Below are 25,799 nucleotides of genomic sequence, written 5' to 3'. Positions count from 1 at the left end.
GGGATATTGCCATACCATATACTCTTAAGTGCATTATAATCCTCACGGTTATATGCTAACTTTGGTTTGGCTTTATCAAAACAAGTCGAGTAAGGTGTCATACGATTTGGAATACTATCCCCTCGACAGTTCTGTCGACGGGGATAGCATTCCACCCTTCTAGAGGGACACGACATGTGTGTGGCCTTAACCCCGGTTAAAGTTAACCAGAGCCTTAGCAACACAAAATGGACGGTGCCACCACAGACACAAGTCTGACCTCCTGCTGCTGGGAGTCCTTCCAGCGAGGGAGGCTTGGACCAAGGGTTTCCTGCCTTGGGAGGTGCGAGCACCACCCCAGACAGGATTTTGTGTATTGGGTAGGACAGGGCCGAATAGAATGAGACATGCCCGGGGCACACAAGGTGTCCCCGTGCATAAGCCAGTCCAAACCGGTCCTGGGACTTTCCAGACCCAGGCCTGGCGAGGAGCTGGACAAAGGAAAGGGGGTGTAACCGCCCCCCTTCCTGGTCCCAACCAGAAGAGGGACCTAGCAGGTGATCCACCCCTCAGATTGGGAATAAGAGTGGGAGCAGTGCCAGAGCACCTCAGATCATCCTGAATCAACTTTAAACGAAGAAGACGACTGGACTTTGACATTCTGCTGCACAGAAGACTGAAGAGCATCTCCCTTGTGGCCTAGGAGTGGCCACCCTGTGAACACAGGCACCAACCAGCAACTCGACGTCTGCTTTGCCGCCGCCTCCCGCCGGAGCCCAGAGCCTGACAAGACTCAGACTCCCAGACTTCTCACAGCCCGATCCACAGTCCCTGCAAAGAAGGGACCCATGGAGGCACCGAGAGACGTGGGACAGGACCTCTTGGAAGACACCCAAAAAGCTGACTGCGCAGCATCAGAGGCACCCTCGACGTTGTGCTTTGGGGACTGCGATCCCCCACTACCGTGCAGCCCTTGCACCGAAGGTCAGCCCCCCAGCATCTCCACGATCTGTGTGGGGCCCTTTTGCATTGTGCCACTCGATGCGCCAGCCCAGCCACTAGCCACGTGGTCAGCAGCAATCTTGGCAACAAAACCGACAAACTACACTGCGGGTCTGGTTGCTCCAGACTTGCCCTCGCTCCTGTAAAAGGGAGCACCCGCTCTGACCTTGCTGGTCCGAGTGATAAGCCTTTTTTGATTCCTGCGTGGCTTGCATTAGCCAAGGCCTGTTTGCTTCAATCAAGTTGCCGACACTGCCAACAGCGAGAAGCCTGCGTGAGACAGCTCATGATCGGCTCCTGGACGTCCTCGACCCCTCGTGTCTACGTGGCTGCAGAGAGAAGCTACACCTCATCGCCTGTTTTTTTCACCCGACATCGCCTGGTTCCAATATGGTTCCACGGTAGTCACTGGCTAGTGACTTTGAACATTGTCCCCTCTGCTTTCAGGTCTTCACAACTTCAGATCCACCCTTGGATCCACCGGAACTCTTCACATCGAGCCTCCTGCAGCATCTTCAGCTCCAAGCACCATCGACCAGCGTGACGAAACCCAACACTACTTCGACCCTATGCACCCGCTTCCTGTGGGTGAGGTAACTCAGCAACACCGGTGTTCCCACACTGGTACACACCTCTAGGGCTTGTGTCTTAAGTTTCAGCTTTCTAGGTCACTCGGAAGGTTCCTAACTAACTAACTTTACAACTTTTACGCACCATAGACATTGCATTGGTGAGTGCGTGCACTTTAAACACTGCACCCGAGTCCCGCAGGCCTTTCCCGACTTAGTCACTGCTAGTCCCGATCAGCTCCAGCGATTTCCAAGGCCCTAGGCCTATTTCCTTTTTGATTGGTATCTCTTATACCACTTTCTTAGTATATAGTTTAGGTGGCCCCTAGGGCTCATCCATATTGTGCAACTTTTGTGTATTTTAAACTGTGTTTTGTTTAACGCTTGTGCTTCTGTGCTCATAAAGAGTTCAGGGGATATTTGTAGTTAATAAATATATATATATTTTCAATATATATCTTTGTGGTGTTCTATCATTTGGTATTCAAGGAGGTTGTGTATGGTGATACAGCTGGCTTCACATGCCTTTCAGAGTTTAGCCTAAGACTGATTTGTCCACTTTACCACTAGGATAACTGGTCTATAAGGTTGACTTACAACCGATCATCATAAGGGTTGCTTGGCATGATACAGGGTGATCACTAGAACTAGTGTGCATCATATATCAGGCCAACTTCTCACAGAAATCACTAGGAATCACGCTAGATGAGAACCTAGACATGAAAGCCCACTTCAAATCAATGGCAAAAAGCGCCCACAATCACCTGAACTACATTAGAAAAGTGAAACCATTCATCTCTAAGGCGGATATCAAACTTGCAGTCCAATCACTAGTTATCTCGAGGATTGAATATGGATGTACAACTCTAGCAGGTCTACCAAAAATTTCAACAGCACTACTAAAGGCATGCCTCAATGCTGCTGCAAGACTTATCACCGGATCAAGGAAATTCAACCATATCTCCCCACACCTGAAAGCATTAAACTGGCTACCTTACAAAGCCAGAATTCCGCTAAAATGGCATGTATAACCCACAAACTGCTACACTACAATACACCAAGATACCTTGCTGAGAAAATTTAATTATCTGGAAGAAACAGACTGGCCAGGAGTGCCAAGGAGCTGTTGCTGAACCATCCATCTTCCAGAAGAAGAAAACATATGATAGAGCTTACTCAGGATCAGCCCCCAGAATTTGGAACTCACTTCCTCCAAACATTAGACAAATTCCAAACACAGCAACCTTTAAGAGGGCAACTAAGACCTTCCTAATCAGTAGGTTCCTTCCATAGGCAAGACAGTGTTCAATAGCACCGAGACATAGATGTAACCTAGACAGAACAACAAGAGAAAATCCCCAACCTTACTGGGGATACCCCAGGCTCGGGACTACACAATCCATGACCAAGGATTGTAATTGTAGAATGCACAGGAAATAAACACTTAAGTTCTTTCGTTTTCCAGTACACCTTATATTTAGTTGTATACTAAACCTACCTCATGTTCTGTATATATTTTCTGTATAACCCTGAACTGTTGTTACCCTTTTATGGCTGTATTCGTACCTACGTCATACCACTGTGAACGTTATACTATACAAGGCTTATCTATAACCTACCTCATGTAATGTGAAGCGCTCTGATGCCCAAGGGTCATGTTTGCGCTATAGAAAACTCTTAAATAAATAAATAAAATACTGCAACAAGATTTAGCCATGTTACACCAAGGCCAATCTCAAATACGTTCTATTATGTTATTAGGCTGGACGCTACAAAACTTGCATGCAGGCTATGTGCCTTGCCGTTTCATCAACACGTCATCTCTGTTTACAGAATACAATCCCACTGATAAACAGATCAAACTGGCACAAAGGGAAGTATACAGTGCTGAGCATTGAAAAATTGCCATTTACGGAAGCAGAAAAATGAGCTACAGAATGGATCATTCATGGCAAAATAACTCAGCCTGACACAACTTTCCATTTTCAGTACATATGAAAGGTTGGGTAAAAAATACATTAAGACATCCTGGGATTTATCTTACACACACAGATGTTGAAGTGGGGGTCGTGAAGTGTTTCAAATCGGTACACACTGTGAAAATGCACTGAGCGGTTCACTCATATGTCAGGATATTAGTTTACACGGGGATTGTAGCCGTTCTGTAGCAAACCTATCCTGCCATCTGCAAGGTTCACCAGCTGCTGTGATTATTCCAACGTTTGGCCAACTTTCCAATAAAAGTTACCTCATGTTGAATGATCAGGATTGCTGTGGCATGTTGCCAGGAATCCCATATCTGGTCACGGTTACTTCCAGGGTCACTTGCAGTTTGCAAGTTTTGTTCCCCCAAATAGACACAGTCAGGGAGTCGACGTTATGGCCTTCACTGAACTTCTCTTCTATATGATTTGATGCTTTAAGCAGAATGAAAGCCATGCTTTTAAGACAAACTGTGCCTTTGACCTCGACCAAAGAAACCTATGATCTGCAAATTGCAAGGACTTTGGCTGAGATACAGGCTTTAATAAGTATAAACTGCCATAAACATTTCGCAAAAATGATGGGGCGTATCTTAACAATGTCTGATACGAGCAGAATTGTACATGTATTTAACAACATATGTTCAGGACTGTTAAAAACTTTTCAGGCAGTCCTCGGAATCATTCCAAACTTCGGAGTTTGGTGGTTTGCCACTAATTCTAGCACTCGTTGCAGGAGTCCTATTTTTATTCCTACTACTACGCTATGGCAAGCCAATCCACCGGCTTCACTACCAGCAACTTGGAGAAAGCACTCCTAGACGGAAGTGTTATGAGCGCATAGTACAACTTTTGGGTTTACCTCGTCTACAAGAATTAAATACAGCATGGTTTCTGTCATTCAGACTAATCTGATAAGATTGCATCTTACCTGTTCCACGCTGCCTGCTTTGCGGTGAAGAAAGCGTGCTAGACATCTGTCTAACACTCCCATCAGTTTCTGGCTATCAGATGTCTTCATCCAGGATAGCTTGACTCCAGTGGCTTAGTGAGCAAGCTATCCTGGCTGAAGACGGCTGATAGCCAGAAACCGGTCCTAGGATACTTGAATCCGGTCCAGGAAAGACATGGCTTGGCAGTTCGGCTGGACTCTTCCCATGAGACACAGGGTCTAGACTGATTTGCATATGGCCATGTCTGAACTGGGGTGGCTTAATGAACAAAATAACAATGGATTAAACCCAGATATGTGACTGGGGTGAATGTTTTGCCATTGTGCAACATTCTGTCCATCATCTTGTGTGTTTTGCTGAAGAATAACTCAAGCCAAGTTTGGCAGTGCTTAATTTGTTTGTAAAAAATAATAATAATAAGTGCTGTAGCGTGTGTTTGTTTGTGTTCCTCCTCTTTCAGTAGAACGGACACACAAATCAAAGAAAGTGGACTTTATTGTAAATTAAAGCAGGCATTTAACATGCTTCAAGCCAAGTCCTCCTATAGGCCACTAATGTGTCTGTGTGAAAACCTTGAACTGTGCCAAGTGCAGAGATATTCATCCCACGGCCGCATTCCCACTTCAGAGTTCTTCACTACACATTTTTGTCAGCAGGATGCAGAGTGCCTATTTATTAATTTACAAATCATGGACTACCAGTTCATTCTCGTCGTGAACGTTGAACTGATCCTTTGTTTGTAAACCATGATTACCACTAATGACTACGCTATTTCTCAACTTGTGATCTTCTTCCTTCTCTTGTAGCGTGTGATATTTTTTTTCCTAAATTTGCAGTCCTGGATGTGCAGGTGAGTTTTTGTTCCTTCTTGCTCTGGAGACACACAGCTATGTTAATATAGCAGGAGATAAACATACTTCAAGCGCAGGTCGCTCACAAGGAAGGTGCTATGGGGAGTTCTTTCTGTTGTTTACTCCCAGGAACACACACTCCAGAAAGAGAAGCTAAAATAGAGGTTGTTTAGAGTAGTTGTGGTATAGTTAAGTGCATTTGACATCCCTACAAGATAAGCGTTTCACAGAATTAATGCAAATGGAACCCATTTACGCAACAGTGGCCTTGAAATAGGACTTGGATCCAGCCCTGCTAAATGGAAGAACCCTGTTCTACACAGTACCAAGCCAGTGTGACCCGTTGTACGGTGCCTTAATACATTTTCATCAGCAAATGAAAGGCCCAAATTACTGTATCAGAAACAACAGTAGAAGTTTGATCTTTATGCTGGCTATTCTGTTTGCTGCACAGGTCAGGTACAAAAGGGGGTGGTGATGGACGGAGCATCTGAATCAATCAAACACTCACACCAAGTCAAAAGATCTGGGTTTAATCCATCACCGTTCTTTAGCCCACTCTGCCACCCCAGTTCAGACATGGCTAAATGCAAATCCGTCTGACCCTGTGCCTCATGGGAACAGTCCAGCCCGAACTGCCAAGCCATGTCTTCCCTGGACCGGAAACAAGCTTCCGAGGACTGGTTTCTGGCATTCCAGCCGTCTTCATCCCAGCTTGCTTGAATCCAGTGGTGAATACACTAGCCTTATCACATTCTGCTGGAGATGCATAATAACACCTTTACTTAGTCTGGGGAAAAGAAGGAGTCTCCTACAAGCACATAATAAAGCAAGGACATCTCATTCTAGTATGTATGTCCCTGGAATTAACAGTGCAGACTACAGAACAAATAGGTCTACCAAAAACAAATGCATGTATGCCATTTTCTTGTATTAGTGAAAAACAAGTTCAAATCACCATCTTAAAAAGATGCTAATTAAAATGAAATACTAAAATGGAGACCAAATGTAATCCCTGGAACACCCCCACGTTCCTACTCATACTGAGGTACTGCATAATTTAAGGTATTGCCCTGGAGTGGTTCCCATTTTTGGTCCCTAAAAGATTGTGCATAATCTTTTTGCCTTATATACTTATCTGTCTATGTACTTTGTGGGCTCTGGAGATCAGCCTAGGACTTGTCTACTTCCGCTTAGGAACTTTTTTTTCCTGTTCAAGTGCCTCCACTTAACTGTCTTGATAGAAAACTACCAGTAGAGGTCAGTAAAATAGCAGAATTGCTTTCTGTTTGTTCAACTGCCTCTATTTAACTGTCTTGATAGAAAACGACCAGTAGAGGTCAGTAAAATACCGGAACTGTTTTCTGCTGAGGTAGTTTATTATTTTGGCAATTGCCTCTATTTAACTTTCTTGATAGAAAACGACCAGCAGAGGTCAGTAAAATACCAGAATCACTTTAGCATTCTCTAGATTCCAGTCCATAGAAATTGTCTTCCACAAGGTCCTATAGACAATAATGTTTTTTCAAATCTTTTATTTTCAATGATATGACCACCGAAGGGTCTGATTTTATTTTAAAAACAGAGAATTGGACTATACCATTTCCCGCTGAAAGGCAATATTCCTCTCCATGTGTTCCCATACCTGGTGTGTCATGCAGTTTGGTGCTTACTTTCCCTCCATGTTAGAGAACAGTAGATGTTTCAACACTCAGGCTAATATACATATAAGGTCCCAAAGGCGAGACCAATTGTATTGCAAATCCGTGTTTCTTCTCCCTGCCTCTATATGTGACTTCTCCATGTTCTCTAATTTTTTTTTTGATCTGTTTATTGTGTTTTCATGGCACAGTTACAAATCAAATGTAAGCATAGTACAAATACAAGGGTGTCAATATCTTACTGCATAGCAGGACAGAAGACACGTGGAAGAACCAGTTATAACTAGTTTAGTACATGCACGCCTATAGGTCCAGAAAGTATTGATGTATACGGTACAACACAGGGACTAGAGGTGTCACCCAAGGTAGATAGTCAATGTGTAGTTATGTTGTCTGTAACATTCCATGGCAATGTCATCACACATATTTAAACTACCAAAAGGGGAGCAATTAGTGAGCTTGAAAGTTCTCCATGCTCTCTGATGTAGAGGTTCCATAAAGTCTGTACCCTTCTGTTCGGCACTTACTGAAGCCTTCTTCCATAAATCACCCATTCTTTCAAAGTCACCTGATACAATTATTATTACATACTAATCATCCGGAAACTGGAAAATACAGTACAGTTTGTGCCAGGACTATGCACCCGTGATGACCAGCAACAAGTAGTTCTAGTGAGAGCTGCTCTCTGCACTGACAGGGACTGTCTATGACCAACAATGCAAGAGCTGCACTTTGCACCAACAGCATCCGCCTGTGATGGCTGGCAACTCATGACCACACTTCACACCAACAACAACCACCTGCAATGATCATCCAATGCTAGCATCGAATGGCAGCCATCTCTTCGCACTATAGAAATGAGAGTCTGCAACTCTTGACCTGCTCTTTGTGCTGAAAGCCTCCTCCTTGTGGCCTCCTCTAACATTCATATAACAATATGGCTGAGATACCCGCCACCCCCTCTCAACACGATCCCAAAAGGAGGGAAACCGGAAACAGTTCTTAAGTTTTTGGATGTGGGAGGGAGTGACCCTCCCGCGGCCGTATTTATTAAAACAAAAAATTAAACATTAAACGTTTTCATGTTATGTACAATTTCATTATCACATTGCGATTGTTTGGCTAATCTTAACATATTCTCTAATACAGAGGTTCTCCTAGCCGAACTAGCATCCTACAAAAAACATTCTCTATAAACATTGAAATTGTACATCCTAACGTTTAAGGGCCAACGGCAAGGTCATAACCGGTGTCAAGATCCCTAACCAGACTTACCCCTCCCACTTGGAAGGGCGACAGCACAGAGGCTTACCTCAAGTGCAACTACTAACAATTTCCCTTGACTTGTCGGGGGCACTTAAGACTCGACGCCATTTAAAGGTCGTTCGAATACTTGTGTGTGGTATCTAGAAGGTATCGTGGACCTCCCCCCACCCCACACAACTTACCGCATCTGCCGTCGCAGATGACACTGGCCCCGGGAAATTCCTCAGGAGGGGGCTGTAACCCCTCCTACACAGGAAGGGGCCTTGACCGCCTTTCCTTAACTTCCGGCGACCCGCCCTTAGACGGGACCGCCTCCCCATTGAGGGGCCAATGGCCACCTCCCCCGAGCGCTCCCATCCGTGTTGGGTGACGCCCACTCATAGGGATCTACCAATTAGTGCTCACCGATCATGACCTTACCGCCTACCAAAAAATAAATACGACAATTCTTTATTCGAACCTATGAAAACATTGGTCGCTACGACCGAAAGAGCATGCTTAAAGTGCAACACTACATCAAGTCATTTTAATCGTAACAACCTAAACGATATTCACCATACTTTATTACGATAAACAACAAATTTGAAACTTTCACAACCTGTAAACGAAAACAGCAAAAACATACTTAGAAAATTCACTTTATTGCACAACAACTTGCTGTCCTCAGGGGCTGGTGGGTGGGTCAAAATTGGCTCTTCGTTCTGTCCCGAGCTCACGTGTAGCGAGGAGGTGCAGCTTCGGAGCACAAGAACAAGAGGACGTCTTCTGGTCTTGCGTCTCTTTTTATCCGTCTTCAGGGCGGGCGTAAACCCGCCCCTGCCCGTCCCGGGGGCGGGGCTGGTTACGTCGGTGTCTAGGCCAGCCCACTCTAGAGCGGGAAAAAGCGCGCCCCGGCTACGCCGCTTCGGGCATACCAGCCGAGACGCGCCTCCCGCCACAAAATGGCTTCCCGGGGGGATCGAGGCACTCCGCCATACGTTCGGGGGGACCGAGTGGTCGCCCCTTTCCATATGGCTGAGATACCCGCCACCCCCTCTCAACACGATCCCAAAAGGAGGGAAACCGGAAACAGTTCTTAAGTTTTTGGATGTGGGAGGGAGTGACCCTCCCGCGGCCGTATTTATTAAAACAAAAAATTAAACATTAAACGTTTTCATGTTATGTACAATTTCATTATCACATTGCGATTGTTTGGCTAATCTTAACATATTCTCTAATACAGAGGTTCTCCTAGCCGAACTAGCATCCTACAAAAAACATTCTCTATAAACATTGAAATTGTACATCCTAACGTTTAAGGGCCAACGGCAAGGTCATAACCGGTGTCAAGATCCCTAACCAGACTTACCCCTCCCACTTGGAAGGGCGACAGCACAGAGGCTTACCTCAAGTGCAACTACTAACAATTTCCCTTGACTTGTCGGGGGCACTTAAGACTCGACGCCATTTAAAGGTCGTTCGAATACTTGTGTGTGGTATCTAGAAGGTATCGTGGACCTCCCCCCACCCCACACAACTTACCGCATCTGCCGTCGCAGATGACACTGGCCCCGGGAAATTCCTCAGGAGGGGGCTGTAACCCCTCCTACACAGGAAGGGGCCTTGACCGCCTTTCCTTAACTTCCGGCGACCCGCCCTTAGACGGGACCGCCTCCCCATTGAGGGGCCAATGGCCACCTCCCCCGAGCGCTCCCATCCGTGTTGGGTGACGCCCACTCATAGGGATCTACCAATTAGTGCTCACCGATCATGACCTTACCGCCACAGGTCCGGATAGTTGACCGGCTATCCGGACCCCCCACAAAACTCCTACCTAAAGGTCATGTTTTAACGATTTTAACCAAGCTAGGAAGTCTCCTATGAGTAACTCATTGCCCACCCTCGACAAATGCACACCATCCCCCAAATACATACTGTCATCATTAATACAACTATGTGAGATCGAATGCAATGTCTTGGAACGGAACAACCTACTCACTTTGTTATTCAATTTTTTAACGGAATGATTCAAAGCAGGGATCGAGATAGCCCCCCGCCACACTTTTCGTGGGATCATATGAGACCACGCAATTATACACCCCGGAACTCTCCTTGCTAACCAACTTACCGTGGAAAGCATAGCTTCCAGGAGAAGTCGTCTACCGGTGGTGACTAAATCATTGCCCCCCAAATGTACTATGACTATGGACGGCGGTGACCTCATCCGCTCTAACAAACCCTCAAAGAATGCTTGAAACTGGTCAATACAGAGACCGCCCTTTCCGTAGAAGGACACTCTGTACCCGTATTCCCCAGGTACATGAATCATATCACCTGCTTTGAATACGTCTGCGGCCCGTCTCACGTATGAGTGGCCTACGACCCACACCTTCCTTCTCTCAGCCGGTGATGTGTGACCGCTGGCCTGGTGTTGGGTCAACTGCACAGTCCGCCCTGCCGCGTAGGCTTGCGCAACTGAAAACAAACAAAAGACAAGAAGCGTGAGTACATGATTACAGCTTCACAACATGTGCAATCGCACGTACCTCTTATAACAATTGGAGGACCAACGCCCCACACGTTTCACTTGTTCTACATTAAGACCCCTGGCTGTAGCTTCAGTGGCAGCCCCTATACGAAAGGAATGGGTCCCAAATTCACCCGGGTCCAAGCCCGCTGCGGCAATGGCCATTGCAAGCACCCGCTGAAACTGAAACCTCGTCAGCGGGGTGGCGTCTATATGCCTCAACAATGTCCCCCCCCATGATGCCACCCTTCGTGCTAGGTAATCTTCCAAGCACTGTACCGGACACATGGATGACTCGGGGATCCTGCGAATGATCGTGCAGTCCCCCCTCCCATCTTGGTCAGTCTTAGACCTGAGAAAGGAGACAACCATCGCATCACCCCTGATCTGAACATGTTCCCTGCACAAGCCCCCCGACACATCCTGTTTGTTCCTTGCAACTAGCTCACTAACTCTCATAGCCCCGTGAAATGCCAGCGTAAATGCAGTCCGGAACAAACAGGTCTCGAAAGGGGACGAGCATGTGCTAGGGAGTGTGGCCAGTAACTGGGACAATCTATCAAAACCTATCGGTCGTCTTATGTCCACTCTGCGACCCTCAAGTCGTTGCCACCCACGCAGCGCTTTCTGTACTGTAAAAGACGCTGTTGGGTCCAGGATGCCATGGGCCCTGGCAACAAAGGAAATGGCGGCACGATGCCTTTGGGCCGTAGCCACCGATTTCCCAGCCCTACGTAGTGACATCAGAAAAAGTACTACCCACTCTTCCTGACCCCAAAGTCCCCCTCTCTCTGCCCCTAAAAAGGCTAAATAGGCCTGAAACGCCCCTTCATATGCCTTCCTTGTCCTGGGTGCTAGACTCTCTCCCACGAGGTGACGAAGTTCGGGGCACCGAGAGACCAGAGAGCTTCGGGGAAGGGTGCCGGCTCTGGGTCCGCTGAGGGAAGGAAACCCGAGAAAGCCTGCATGTGAAAACGAGACAGTGCATCAGCAGCCTGATTCAAAACCCCTGGGACATGTTTAGCTCTGAATATCACGTTCAGTTGCATACATAGTAGGACAATTTCTTTAAGCAGCCTCAAAATCAATTTACAACGGGCTGCCTGACTATTGATGCATTCTACCACGGTCATATTGTCGGACCAGAACACGACAGAATGATCTCTGAACCCTTCCGGCCAGGTTCTCAGGGCCACCAGAATGGGAAAAAGTTCCAGGAAGGCAATATTACTCGTCAGGCCTTTTTCGTGCCACCATAGGGGCCACCTTTGTGCCGACCATTTTGTGCCGAAGATGGCGCCAAAGCCTATGCTTCCTGCTGAATCTGTCCATAGCCCAAGCTCTTCGGAGGACACGGCTGGCTTGTTCCAGACGACTCGGCCATTGAAATCCGCCAGAAATGCTAACCAAATCCGCATGTCCTGGCGGACCTCGGCCGATAACCTCGTGCGATGATGACCCTCTTTTAGGCCAACCATCGCTTGGGCAATTGAGCGGGAAAAGGGGCGAGCCATTGGGATCACCCTCAAGGCAAAGTTCAACTTTCCCACTAATTGTTGCAACTGCTGTAGTGTAACCTTGGACACATGTAAACATACTTGGAGGGCTGCCCTGAATTTCAAGATTTTGCTGGCTGGTAAACGGAAACACCCCTCCCTTGAGTCCAACTCGATCCCCAAAAACTCGAGGCAAGTCGTGGGACCCATAGTTTTACCCGGTGCCAATGGTACGCCAAAATGGCCCATCAACACACGGAATTCAGCTAAGGCCTGTGCACATGCGGGATTTCCGGCGGGGCCAAGGAACAAAAAGTCGTCAAGGTAATGCATTACATTTCGAAAGCCCGTTTTCTTAGTGAACACCCATTGCAGAAAAGTACTGAATTGCTCAAAGTAGGCACATGATATAGAGCATCCCATTGGCATACACCTATCCATGTAGAATGACCCCTGGAACCCGAATCCCAGCAGACGCTGATCGTCTGGGTGTACCGGGAGCAACCGGAACGCTGACTCGATGTCTGATTTTGCCATCAGCGTCCCGGGCCCCAGGCGATTCAAGATGGCTACTGCCTCATCAAACGATGCGTATCGCACCGAACAAACTTCTGGATCAATTGCGTCATTCACCGAAAGACCATGGGGAGCAGACAGATTATGGATCAAACGAAACTCACCTGGGTCCTTCTTGGGGACCACCCCTAACGGAGAACAAACGAAATCCGGTACCGGGGGTACACTAAACGGGCCGGCGACCCGACCCCGGCTAACCTCTTTCTGGATTTTTTCTTGCACTACAGATGTATGTTGTAAAACGGAAAGTTGATTTTTGCACATCCCCACGCCCTGAAAGTCCCCCACCGGGATGCGGAAACCATGTGTAAATCCGTTCCGCAGCACCCCGGCAGAAGTCCGATCCGGGTAGTTGCTGAGCCAGGGAATCATTGCCAGAGTATCAATCGGGGTTGGTAAAGGCGCCCCTCGGCCTAGCTTAGACCTGTTTGGCGCCTCCCTTACCCCCATTCTCACTCGTTCTGGCTCTGCATGATGACTCAGGATGGGATGATCCACACGTACTACATTCGTGTTTGAATTTACACGACCCCGGTGGCCTGGTACACTTCCCCTTGTTGAAATTAAAACAGAAACCCTTTCTCCCTGTATTGCCCGCGGGCCTCGACTGGTCGTCGGTGCTCGTACTTGGTCGAAAGGGCGACCCCACATTTTGGCGGGAGTGATCAACAACATTGCTCCCGACCAATGGCATTCTTAACATTCCCGATTCTTTCATTTTATCCCATGTTAGAGAATCGTAACAATCCCAAGTCAAACTCTTGTTATGTTCCTTTTCTTTCCTGAACAGATTGTCGTAACAAAACCAATGGTTACCTTGATACGTTGTCGAGTAACCCATAATCCGTGATTGATAAACGGGAAACTCAGGGAGCAACTCGGGCCTACGTTCCCCCAAAATCGATGTAAAAATACCCCATGCATTGCCCCAATTGCCAATGTTCTCATTTACCTTAAAGGCGGCCATTTTTGCGCGCCAAACACTCGGGTGCATTAAGTCCTTCTGACTTTTCACATGCTCCACATCATAATGATCAACAAGCAAGGAAAAAATATTCACGTATTCCCCTGCCCATATCTTTTCCTTTATGGCTAAAGGCACATGTTGTCCCAATCTCTCTCTACGAGAGGGTGCTGACTCGTCCCTTGCAATCGGCAATGGCCGCTTACCTGAACTGGACGCAGCTTCTGCCGCTTGCGGCTTGTCTATCCCCGCCAATGGCGCAGCTACTCTCGCTGCCTCTCTCTTCTCACGAAGCCCTTTTATCAGCGCCTGTGCTTCGGCAGCCGTGGCGCCATCACTACTATCCCCCAACCAAGCTGCTAGCTGTGCTGCCAGCTCGGGGGGCATGTCTTCCTTGGACGTCGGGGTGATGACAACGGGGATTGGATTCCCCTCTATTGGGGTCGGCGCCTCGAGCGGTGCAGGGGGAACCGGGATGTCTCCACCGGCTGGAACCTTTCTCGGCCTCTTCGGTCTCCCTCCAGCCGGCGCAGGGCCCGAACCCTCCTCCCCGTCTCGCTCTGCCAACCGTTTCTTTATGTCTGCCATATCTTTGCAAAGGGCCCGCACCATCTGGTCGGTCGACATTTTCTTTGCGACTTTCTTTGGCATCTCTCCGACGAAGTATCTAGAAGACAAAGAAAAAGATTAAAACGCTCAAAATTGGCTCTTCGTTCTGTCCCGAGCTCACGTGTAGCGAGGAGGTGCAGCTTCGGAGCACAAGAACAAGAGGACGTCTTCTGGTCTTGCGTCTCTTTTTATCCGTCTTCAGGGCGGGCGTAAACCCGCCCCTGCCCGTCCCGGGGGCGGGGCTGGTTACGTCGGTGTCTAGGCCAGCCCACTCTAGAGCGGGAAAAAGCGCGCCCCGGCTACGCCGCTTCGGGCATACCAGCCGAGACGCGCCTCCCGCCACAAAATGGCTTCCCGGGGGGATCGAGGCACTCCGCCATACGTTCGGGGGGACCGAGTGGTCGCCCCTTTCCATTCATACCTTACTGGAGAAGGTAACTCTTCAGCTGGACTAACCATATCTCTGTAACTGGCCCACGCTCCATAGCAATCGGCCTGAACTTGTGACTTTCCACAGTATTAGTGTGACCAGATAACATCACCTGTCATTTTATGCTTCTTTGAGCAACTTTCAAAACAATATTTTCTACTAACTAGATTTTGTTAATGTTGGTGTCATTTTAGTGAATGAAATGTACTCTATTCTTCTAAATTTGTTTGGGATTAGAATTGTGTTGTGTCTTCACTTTATTACTGTTTGTGTGCTGCAGAAATTCTTATTCTCTCAAAGCCTATCCAGCTGGCTTGGCGCCAATTTCCCAGAGAGTTATTTTGATATTCTATTATGACTCCTGTGTTTCTCAGTTAAAAACTTCTGGTTTACTTGGTTAAAGATGGCAGTTTTATGATGAAGCAACAGTCAGCCTTCTTTATATAATCTTGTGCCTGGAGACATCTATGTTCTCTGTCCTTATGGCTTCATTCAGTCACAAAACTTTACCTATGTGTTTATGCCCTTTACAGTTTGGCATGCTACACATGACGTTTGATGGAGTGTGTTTCTTCGTTAATATAGGAATACATTTCAGTATCTTCACGTGAGTGAGTTAGCTTCACCTTCCCATTTGTATATTTGGTATTTGTTTTATATTTAGCAGTTATTCTTTTTTTTTATTTACGTTGCAGTTTTCCCACTGTTTTTTAATGCTTAAGGTTCTATTTCCATATGCTTTGCTGCCTTGGGCACGTCCTGAGTGTCTTATCTGCACTCCATTTGTCTTTATTCGCCCCATTCTTAGGTTTCTACTGCACAGCGCTTGCTCTGTGCTTGTGCAATCTCTAGTATTTCGTATATCTTGAAAGGGGGCTCTAATCAGTTTGCATCATCACTGATTTACTGTGTTCCTTCATTTTTGTGGGGAACTTTTTTCATGTTAAATTGCCCTGGCTGCACGCATTACAACGCTTCTATTAAATCTACTCACACTGTTTAAGCCCTATTCACTGTCAAGATAAGATCTCTTCCCACGGAAAAGGCAGACAGCTTCAGTATGCTGGAATACTTGCTTTTTATTACTTAGTTGCGTAAAGCAGATGCTTTAGCCTGAGAATATTTGTGGCATTTCCTATTCATGCTTCAGTACTTTTCTTTGCACTTTGTAGGCATTATCTAATTGATTTTTTCAATTTTTTCTATTTGGTCATTATAATTGTTGCAATAAAAATTGCACGTTAAAAATAAAGGTAATATACAAGAGCTATGCTATATTTTTACTACTAAACAGGCAGTTACCTTGCAGACAGCAGGGTCATGGTTTGAATGGTGCAGCAGATGCAGTAGCACCAGGCCCAAACGTTTTCAGAACTCCTCTAAACACATAATATTGCTATATTTAACTACTACACAGGCAGTCACAATTGCAGTTACAAGGTACTTGATTTAAATGGCGCAGCAGGTTCAGTGGTACCAGGGCCAAAAGCTCTAGGGACCACTCTAAACCTAGATTATTGCTAACATTTTTAATTAAACCAGCAGTCACTAGTGCAGTTACCGTACAGGCAACAGTGTTATGATTTCAAGGGAGCAGCAGGTGTAGTGACACCGGGACTAAAAGTACCCCCCACTAAACACCTAAATTCGCTACATTTTACTACTAAACAGGCAGTGTCAGGTGCAGTTATCTTGCAGGCAACAGGGTCGTGATTTGAATGGTGCAGCAGGTGCAGTAGTACCAGGCCCAACAATTGTCAGTACTCCCCTAAAAACCTAATATTGCTATATTTTGTATCTAAACAGGCAGTCAAGTGTGGTTATCTAGCAAATGCAAGGGTCATAATTTCAATAGTGCAACAAGTGCAGTGGCACAGGGATTAAAAGTTGTCATAGCTCCAGTAAACACCAAATATTGATATAGTTTACAACTAAACAGGCAGTCACAAGTGCAGTTATCTTGCAGACAACAGGGCCATTATTTGAATGGTGCAGCAGGTGCAGTGGCACTGGGCCCAAAAATAGTAAGAACTCCTCTAAACACCTAATATTCCTATAGTTTACAACTTAACAGGCAGTCATAGGTGCAGTTATCTACCAAGCACTAGGGTCATGTTTTTAATCACACAGCAGGAGCAGTGGCACCAGGACCAAAAACTCCTGGCACCCCACTAAACACCTAATATTTCTACATTTTATTTCTAAACAAGCAATCATAATTGCAGTTACCGTACAGTTAAAAGGGAACTGATTTGAATGGTGCCGCAGCTGCAGTGCGACTGGGATCAAAAGCTCTTGGAACCCCACTAAACCTAAATTATTGCTAAATGTTACTACTAAATAAGACAGTCGCAAGTGCATTCATCTTGCAGGCATTGGGGTCATGATTTGAATGGTGCAGCAGGTGCAGAAGCAACAGAACCAAAAACTTTAGGCCCCCACTAAACACATACAATTGCTATATTTAACTAATACACAGGCAGTCAGTATGCACTTCTCTGAGCATCTAATATTTCTATATTTTACTACTAAACATGCAGTCACAATTGTAGTTACCTTGCAGGGGAAAGGGGTGTGATTTAAATGGTGCATCAGGTGCAGTGGCACCAGAGCCAAAAGTTGTCATAACTCCACAAACCACCAAATAGTTATATATTTTACTACTAAACAGGCAGTTACATGAGCAGTTATCTTGCAGTCAATGGTGCAGCAGGCACAGTGGCACCAGCTCCAAAAGTTGTCAGATCTCTTCTAAACCTAATATTTCTATAATTTACAACTAAACAGGCAGCAATGAGTGCAGTTATCTAGCAAGGACTAGGTTCATGATTTCAATAGTACAGTAGATGCTGTGGCTCCGGGACCGAAAGCTCCAGGCACCCCACTAAACACCTATTATTGCTATATTTTAGTCCTAAACAGGCAGTCACAATTGCAGTCACCTTGCAGTTAAAAGGGACTAGATTTGAATGCTGCAGCAGATGCAGTGGCACTGTGGCCAAAAGCTCTAGCAACCCCACTAAAGACAGATTCTTGCAAAATGTTACTACTAAACAAGGTAGTCACAAGTGACAGGCAATAGTGTCATGATTTAAATGGTGCAGCAGGTGCAGTAGCACCAGGACGAAAAGCTCAAGGCCCCCACTAAACACCCAATATTGCTATATCTTACTACTAAATAGGCAGTCACAAGTGCAGTTACCTTGCAGACAACTGGTCATGATTTGAATGGTGCTGCAGGTGCAGTGACACTGGGCTCAAAAGGTGTTAGAACTCCTCTAACCACCTAATATTGCTATATTTTGCTACCATACAGAAAGACAGAATTTCAGTTATCCTGCAGTTAAAAGGGGCTTGATTAGAATGGTGCTGCAGGTGCAGGGGCACTGGGGCCAAAAGTAATCAGAACTCCTCTAAACACCAAATATTGCTGTATTTTACTCCTAAACTGGAAGTCACAAACGCAGCTATCTTGCATGCACCAGAGGCATGATTTGAATGGTGCAGCAGGTGCAGTGGCACCGGGCCCAAAGGTTGTCAGAACTCCTCTAAACACATAATATTGCTATTACATATATTTATTCTATTATTTCCCTCTTTCATTTAATTTGTCAAAATTTTGCTATTACTTACTCACATTATACCACTAGTAACAGCACAATATATATTGCCTTTTAGTCCAGAAACAATACACTTTCTGTAACCTATATTGTACAACTATTCAGCAAGCTACAACTTACAACAAAAAAACAGATTAATATTAATCACATAGGAGAAACCTAACACATTTATCTATGCTTCTTCCGGTATACAATGGGAAACTCCTGTGCTCATTATTTTCCTTTTCCTGCACCTCTTATAGGTTTTCTTCCATTATTAAAGTTTCTTTACTTGGTCCTGAAAGAGTAATTACATTTAATACAGCCACACACTTGCTGCCCGGTTGGCAGCACAGCCTCTCAGTAGAACATGGACACTGTTCCGGAAAAAGTGCATAAAAAGAGAAATGAAATAAAACTATGTTCTGATCATTGTGGAAAACAGTTACTCTAAATTTACTCTGCACCCACCTGTGTGCGTTTTTAACTTATAGGTCTTCTATGTACATGTGTTTTCCAATTTAAATCAATGTCTGCTACTGGATTGCATCTGCAATTTTCCAGAAAGGAGCAAATCAACAGATAGTTTAGACTTGCTTGCATTCTGGACACACAGATGAACATTCTTGTAAGACTGGCACTACCTCAAAGAACGCCACCGACATTGGATTGGCACCGGAGGTAGGAGCAGCTGTAGGAAATTGGGCAGGAGGTTAGGCCTTCACAAGTAATAGGTCCACAGTTTCTCCCTGCTGGGAACCAAGCACCCCATTGTAGTCATGGGCAGCTCCTCCACTAGGGTGGAGTAGCGTCGCCCTACTGCTTTCTCGCAGTGCGAGAAAGACAAAACTTAAAATGGTAGTAACTTAAGGTTATTACCATTTTATGTTTCCTTTGTCCATTGTGGGTTTAATTTTTTATTTTATTTACCTGCGATCCCCAGCCAACAGCCCCCAAGCGAATCCCCCCCAGCGTGCGCGAACACCCCACCACCTGCGAGCAATGCCGGCCGTGACTAATGGTAGTGCTTGACTTTCTTAGGGTAGTGAAGCAAAGCAGTCCACGGCCTGCTCAGTGTGGTGGTCTGAGCTAGTAATCACTGCTCTCTGGCACAAAATAATAACCATCGATAAACGTCAGTGCTTTTTCTTTAGAAAAAAGAATTGTAGACTTGTTACACACACACACACTATTACATACTAAGCATTAATTTGCAAATATATACATCCGGCAACTTGAAAATATCATAAATGACATTGTGAAATTATATTTGACCCCTATATAGCCATCACATTACCAGACAACAAATCACATGTTAAAACACCACTATTTTGTACTATTAACGCATTATTCACTAATAACCATGTGGAAATGCACTTATTAATGTTAATAAAGCACATCAACTTTGATCAGTAATCTCTGTCAACATTATATTCATAAAACGTTTTAAAATGTACCATTACATGTTTCTGTGTTATTTTCTATATACTTTGCAGCCATGTAAAATGGAATCAGAAAAACAACCCCTAGAGCCCATCACTTTTTGATCACATATACTGCAAACATAGACCAAACCCCTAGAAGGCATTCCATGGATTTTCTTTATACACTTTCTGGCCACATTATATCCAACCATAGATCAAGTCCCTAGAAGGTGCTTCACACCCAGCTGTACAGCAAAAACTCCAACCTTCGGATTGTTTAACCCCTTCCCTGCTCATGACGAGCTCAGCTCGTCATGAATAATAGGGTTCAAGGACCTGCAGCACAGGAGGGGAATTACTGTAGCAGTGAAGGTGTTAAAACATTTGGAGGAAATCCCAGAGAATCATGGGTTTCTTAACCCCTTGCATGCAGGGCTCATTCCCCTGCTGTGCTGGGGGGAGGAGAGCGCGCACAGCGCCCCCAATGCTCATGTGCTCATGACGAGCTGAGCTTGTCATGACCACACCCGTTTCTTGAGAACGCTCACACAGCAGGGGAATTAGCCAAGCGTGCAAGGGTTCCAAAGGTCATGATGAACTCGTCATGAGCACACGAGCACTGTGGCTCATGACGAGCTGAGATCGTCATGAGCGTCCAAGGGGTTAATCCTGCAAGCATAGGGTCAGTTCCTTTTTACAAATGACTTATTGGTAGGCTGTTGTAAGTTTTACAGCCCCCCCGTCAGCACTTCATATGTTTTTTGGTGGTTGCCCTGTTCTCCTGTGGCCATCACAAGAATTAAAGAAATATTTGGATGAACCTCGCCTGAGACATTATTTGGTGCTTCTCCGAGGAAGCAGTAAATATTTTAACCGTATATCTCCCGCTGTGCTGGGAGTCTACGCGTCTTCTTTAATTTTTGCTTGCCGCTTGCCAGGGCAGGAGGTGCCTTCCGCTTGGAGGTGGCACAGGGACCCCACTCTTGCTGCTGTGAAATCTGGCAGCTGTTTCTCTTTTGTATGCTGTGTGCTAGTAGGGTGTGTGCAGGGTGTGTGCAGATGGTAGTGACCACCCTGCCTTCCCCAGGCACGGGTACGGGGATCCAGGGACAGGCCCACCACCAGTGGGGGGAGTAGAACATCGCTCCCCCAGCTTCCTGACTGGTTGAGGGCCAGGACATTGGTTCCAAGGCCCCTTTGCTCTTTATTAGGTGTTATTGAAACCACATCAGTTTCCTTACGACAGTCCCAGGGGTGATTAAATATCAGGGGAGTGTACTCCACACACGCCCACTCCTGGGGACAAATAAATGAATTAATCCTGTGTCCGGACCCAGCCCACTCAAGGAGTATTTTTTGAAAATGTGGCAGAGTCCCATGTGCTCCATTTGCTGAAAAAAAGGTTGAAGGTCACCAACCTTAAAAAAGACCTTAACTTGGGCCCTGTTGGGCCGACTTGGACTAAGCAGGGCTTTTCTTTACTCCTGGTATCAAGCTCTAGCCACCAGGAGCAGACCTCCTTACCTGTGATAATCATTCTACAGACAGCTGGTTCTACTCGGTCCCTGTGCCAGCTTTCCTCTAGCTGGTAAGTGGGCAAGCCTCAGGAGTTCCTCCATTCAGTTATCTATGGCTGTTGCAGTCCCTGGGTCCATCAGGAAAAAAACATAAACATAACCAAGCAAGAGAGACTCTCCCCCGTGTACAAGACTTTTTAAGTGGGGGTGGAAAGTTCTAGAAGCCAGGCATCCCTGGCCAATTCCTGGGTGGCACATCACCTTGTCGCCTGTGTCATTCCCCCTGCACAGCATGCCGGAACATTTCAAAATGGCATCAACTAGGAGTCACTGGTCACATTATCTCTGGGGGTCTCAACTCTGCCCCTTGCTGACAACACTGCCAGGGCCTTCTCCACCAAAACTTCAAAGTGGAGCCTGTGTTGGCTGCAGAGGTCTAGGCTCCCTCCTTTGTGTGCTTGGGCTGATCCATTCCTGGCACAGTGTACCAGCTAATTGATTGATGCAGATCCTTCATCTCCAACCCTTTCCTCCTCAAGATCTGAGTAAAGTACTGTTAATTGCTCCCTTTTGTGTGGGGTGGTCTTTGATTCTACTGCTGGAGAGAAATGTATATAACTTGGCAGAGCAAGGTGAAAAAGTCCTGGACTCTGATACTGAGCTGAGCCAGAGAAATTTGATAATCCTGGAGGACCAATAGGTTGTACAGATATCTTCTTGGCACTCTCAGATTTGGTTTCTCCCAACACGTTCCATCCCATTTTGATATGTCTCTGGACTTTGTAGGCCAAAGGAAAGTGAAACTGCACTCTAAGCGGTTTTCTCCATGTGTATAATAATGGTCACTGCAGACACACTGACTTTCCCTATTAGTATGCACTAATATTATAAGGCCTACCCCACGTCAGTATTTAGTCCTGCTGAGTACCTTCTGCACCAGGCTACCTGTGCACAGTTACCGGGCTTCAGATGGTGGTAGTCTCACGAGAGCAGCCAGCATGTGTGCACATTTCTATTGATTTTATTCATGTGAAACCAGCCAATTATGTATTTATTTATTAAAGGGGCTTGTAAAGCGCCTGGTGACGCCTCCCGGCGTGTCCCCGCGCTGTGGAGAGAGAGTTTTAGGAGGGGGAGACAGAGATACAGACACCTATAGAGTGAATAGATAGGTTTTCAGCAGTTTTCTGAAAGATGCCTCATTTATTTCTTGCCTGATGTTCGTGGGGAGGGTGTTCCACTTCTTGGCTGCAATAGTGCGAAAGGACTTTCCTCCCATTCTCGCTCTTTTTGGGAGCGCTGTTTTAAGCAAGCCCATTCCCTTTGATCTGAGAGTTCTATTGGGCTCATACAATAACGCCAGATCGGACAGGTAGGAGGGGGCTTTTTGGTGAATGATCCTGTGGCACCAGAGGAGTGCTTTGAATAGTATCCTCTTGCTAATAGGTAGCCAGTGGAGGGTGGCCAGGGAAGGTCTGGAAGGAGCTCTGCGGGGAAGTCTTAGCACTAAGCGGGCTGCTGAGTTTTGTAGGACTTGTAATCTTCTGATGTTTTTTTCAGACGTGCCCAGCAGCAGGACGTTTCCATAATCTATTCGGGAGGTGATAAGTGCCTGAGTCATGGTGCGCCTGGAGTTCAAAGGGAGCAAGTCCAGGGTGCGCTTGAGAGTTTTCATGACTCCAAAGCACTTACCAACTGTTTTTTTGACATGACTGTCAAAGGAGAGCTTGTTGTCTATCCAGACACCCAAGTTCTTAGCTTCCTGATTGGGAGTGGGTAAGGGTCCCAGACAGGTGGGCCACCAGTCCTTAGTCCACTTTGTGTCTTTTCCTCCTATGATAAGTACCTCCGTTTTAGTACCATTTAATTTGAGGCAGTGTTCAGTCATCCAAGCAGCAAGCTTGCACATGCAGGATTTAAAATTGTCGGCCTCGGAGGAGGGGGCTTGGGACAGGGAGATCAAGAGTTGAGTATCGTCGGCGTAGGAGACAAGCTCTACGCCGAACGATTGTACCACCTCAGCCAACGGAGCCCTGTATAGGTTAAACAGGGTGGGACTCAGGGCAGAGCCCTGAGGTACCCCCTGTTCCAGCCGCAGGCTGTCTGAGAGAAATATCCCTCTCTGGACCTGAAAACTCCTGTTGGTAAGAAAGGCCTTCAGCCATCCAAGCGCCTCTTTGGTGACCCCCGCTCTGTTTAGACACTGTAGCAAGATGGAATGTGCTACAGTGTCAAACGCGGCACTGAGGTCCAGCATTATGAGAGCCATGGTCTTGCCCTCATCTGCTCCTTCCCGCAGAGTTTCAGTCGCTCTCAGGAGAGCTGTCTCAGTAGAGAAGCTCGATCTGAAACCCGACTGCGATATATGAAAAGCATTCTGGGCTTCGAGATGGGCCATAAGTTGGACATTGGCTACTTTCTCTGCTAGTTTTGCTAGATAGGGTAGCAGGGAGATTAGGCGTAGGTTCTCTAGTATTTCCTGACAAATATTAGGCTTTTTTTTGATAGGGAGCACTATGGCTTGTTTCCATTCTGTGGGTAAACATGCTGTGGAAAAGGATATTTGAAGCATATGTCTGAAATGGGGCTCTAACACCGAGATAGTCGCGGCCAAGATTTTAGGTGGCGCAGGATCTCGTGGAGAGCCAGATTTGATGCTCTTGCACATTTTTGCCAGTGTTTCAGCGGGAGGAACAGAGAATACACTTAAACAGGATTGTGCGCGTATATGGTCTTCATTCTCTATGAATTCAATACCAGGTTTTATATTGCTAGATAAGTTTGCATATATGTTAGTGATTTTTCCTGAGAAATACTTAGCAATTTTATTGCAGGTTTCCACTGAGTCATTTTCGGAGGTGGAGTTGGAATCGATTATTGAGATTTCCTTGTAAATCTGAAAGAGCTCCTTAGAGGAGTTTTCAGCTTCCAGGATCCGGATGTTATAGTGAGATGCCTTGGACAAGCGTATCTTTTTTTTATACTCTTTTTGCGCTGCTTTGTACTGGGCTTTGATTTCAGGGCAGAATTTGCTACGCCATTCTCTTTCGAGCTTTTTACAAGCAGTTTTTAAAGGATCTGGAGCTCCTGACTGAACCAGGGGGCCGTTTTTTTGGTTCTTATGGCGTTGGTTATAATGCGAATCGGAGCAGTGATGTCGAGAGCCTTAGTGATGCAGTTTTGAAAGTGTTCGTAAGCTGTCTCACAGTCGGATCCTTTAGGAGGTCCTTCATCCTGAACAATTTTTATGAAGGAGTCTGTCGAGAAATGTTTCCATTTCCTGCGTTTATATCGCTGTGAGCTTTGATTGTGATGCTCAGTCCTATCAAGTTGGAATTGTATGGGGATAATGAAATGATCAGACCATGGTACTGGCTGGGGAGGTAGGGTCTGCACTCCCTTCCAATTCCCAAATATTGGGTCCAATAAATGTCCTAGTTGGTGTGACGGATCTTTATTTTTTAGTTCCAGTTGTAGGGAGAGTAACTCAGACTTGATGTCTGTCGCCTCCTTATCGAGGGGATCATCAAATGGATATTTAAGTCTCCTAGCACTAATACTCGTGTTTTCCTAAGTGCTAGATGGGTCGCGGCTTCCATGAGAGTGGGAGTGAAATCATAGAGCCTTCCAGGGGGACGGTACACAAGGATACCTGAAATAGAGTGGTTGGGTCCAGTATTGATGGTAAAAGAGCCCGCTTCACTATGGTCGACCGAGATAGGAGAGAGGGTGCATTCTAGAGGGGATTTAATAGCAATGGCAATGCCACCACCTCTACCATCGTTCCTATCCAGTCTGGAGAGGGAGTATCCAGGAGGTAGGGCCTGAATGATATCAGGGTCTGAGTATTCGTCCAGCCATGTTTCCGTGAGAAACAAGATGTTGATGTCATTATCTTCGAGTAAATGAAAAATTTCTATGCGGTGTTTTCGAAGAGATCTGCAGTTAAGCAGGGCTGCTTTTATTGTGTTTGTCGTGCTAGTGATAGTAGCATGAGTGCACGCCCCATTACCTTGGCTGCGTCCCAACGGCCTTATCTTAAAAGGTGGGCACTGGCAGTAAACACATGCAGTTTATTTGCTATGTGCGTCCCATGGGTGAAACATCTGTAGTGAGACTAGCCCACAGCAAAAGTCCAAAGTCGGGTCATCCAAAATAAACAAAAAAAATAAAAATACAGGTGTACTGTATAGGTGGAACCCAATTGCAACAACAGCGAAAACCACTTACATTGCATGGACATACAGGGTGGAGGGACACAGAGTGGGAATGAGTCTCAAACAGCAATAACATTCACCCAAGAGGGAGGAAGGCACAAAAGGGACGCTCTCCTAGGAGGAAGTGAACACAGAAACAAAACCGTTTCAACAGTTTGAAATAATTCACACAAGAAAAAGGCAAACTCCTGTGTATTT

At 46.1% G+C, this 25,799-nt stretch overlaps 1 protein-coding gene across 1 annotated transcript in view; it reads left to right on the top strand.

Moving 5' to 3' along the window:
• PIK3C2G (phosphatidylinositol-4-phosphate 3-kinase catalytic subunit type 2 gamma) overlaps positions 1 to 25,799 on the top strand; it is a 1,914,223-nt gene that overhangs the window by 1,748,064 nt on the left and 140,360 nt on the right. The gene's annotated exons all lie outside the window — the stretch shown is intronic.

The sequence above is a fragment of the Lissotriton vulgaris genome, chromosome 1_1 (genome assembly GCF_964263255.1).
Source record: "Lissotriton vulgaris chromosome 1_1, aLisVul1.2, whole genome shotgun sequence".
Classification (NCBI taxonomy): Eukaryota; Metazoa; Chordata; class Amphibia; order Caudata; family Salamandridae; genus Lissotriton; species Lissotriton vulgaris.
Note: the sequence above shows the minus strand (reverse complement) of the source record. Positions and strands in the feature narration are given on the sequence as shown.